Raw genomic sequence first — 1,875 nt, forward strand, 5'->3', positions numbered from 1 at the left:
TAGTGAGGTATAATCCCCACAGTATGAAGCTTATGGGTTTTTATGCTCAGCACAGCTTGTTGGCTATCCCCCAGGCATGTAATAAATACTTAGAAGTTTTCCACTTAACATGGTTACAAATTATTTTTCCCTTTAAAAGAATACACTTTGGTTACCTGTATCTCTTAAAAGAGAACATTTTACTCCTATTTGAATCATAAAAATACAGCATAACTGTATTTTTATGCTGTGTATTAAATCTTATTTTAGCCTCTTATTTTCATAAAGCAATGCACAATTAGGTTGTTTTTAAATGCAATAAGAGTATCACATAAAGTTGATAGTAACAACTATAACATGTCTATTGTCATTTTAGTTTTTTTTTTTTTTTACTTTCTCTGAAACCTTTGCTTTTTTGTATTTATTCAACAATGTGAATTTTAGTACATATACCAAGAGCCAAGCACTGTCATATTCTGATCTGCTTACATCCAGGACTTTTAGCTACTTAAAAACATTTTACATGTTTCCTTCCCTCCAGAACACTCTACTTTAAAAACACCCAAACTTTTTCCTTCAATAGGATTATTTTAGAAGTTGCCAGTCATCATCTCTGAACCCAAACTCAGTAATCAGCAACTGTGGCACCACAAGTGGAAATCCCTTGATAATGGGGTCAGTGGTTTCATAGAATACGTGAGTTTATTGCTATAACCCAAGGGATCCTAGCTGAGACAGTCTGGCTCATTCACAAGTGTGTACACCAAGCTACAAACAAGAGTAAAGCTTGGACGCACACCTAGTTCTCTTGTTGATTATACCTTTGCCAGAGGACCATGGACTAATTTTCATGGTATCAGTTTTTCCTACAAAGGATTGTCTTAATTCTATTCCCTTTTATGAAATAAAGTTTCCTTGAAAAATATGAACATTCTAGGAAGCAAATGCCTTGGAAGTGTTCGGACATTAAGACACCTTGTTCTTTTAAAATACCATATCTTATGAGCATGGGCCTGCTGGTGTAGCAGAATACAAGCAGGACTGAGCAGTGAAGTTCTGTAAGTTGTGCTAAGAGGAACACAATTTTATAAGGACAGATGGTTTAATTAAGACAAACAAAGCTGAAACATTTATATGTGGTGATAATTTAAACAAAAACGAGAGACTGTAAGGTGAATGGGCTTGTGAAGGTCATTAATACAAAAAGGACAAAAGGCCCTACTTTCTACAAAAACTGTGATATGGAATTTAGGAAAGCAACAATATTAAATGTGGTATAGTTAAAACAAACAAACAAACAAACAAGAAATAAAGAAAAGGCCCCAGAGAAAAACAAATGTTTTTGCACAGTATTTCTCAACGTCAAATTTTGTGATGTTTACACCATTAAAATCAACATAATTATCTTACCTTTTGGCTTCTAGATGGAATTTTAGAAAATACCTAGCAAGAAAATAGTCTTGAAAGTGCTTCTTCTTAAGTTCTTTGGTACAATTTGGTCATTTTGATAGTTATCAATCCATTAAGAACTTCAACATACACGTATCAGTGAAAATGCAACAAGAAGTACAAATGTTTAGAAAAAAACAACTGAAGAATAAATTATAATTCTGACCTCACGGAAAACAGAACTCTAAAATTTTACTTGCATTTCTGCGGCAAAGACATCCACAGTGACTACACGAATATCTCTAATTAGATTTATATTAAAGAAATATTACATAAAACATCCCTTTTTGATTAGAGTAACTATTCTATATATGTTTTTTTAAAAGCAAAAAAGGCAAATTTCAGCTTGAAAAAAGAATAATCTTGAATTTCATAGTTATACCCATCTTTTGTGCCTTCTGATTCAGCGAGTGTCGTCATCTAGAATTTAATGTCAGTCACAGAATG

The sequence above is a fragment of the Ursus maritimus genome (genome assembly GCF_017311325.1).
Source record: "Ursus maritimus isolate PB19 chromosome X unlocalized genomic scaffold, ASM1731132v1 scaffold_X1, whole genome shotgun sequence".
Taxonomy (NCBI): domain Eukaryota; kingdom Metazoa; phylum Chordata; class Mammalia; order Carnivora; family Ursidae; genus Ursus; species Ursus maritimus.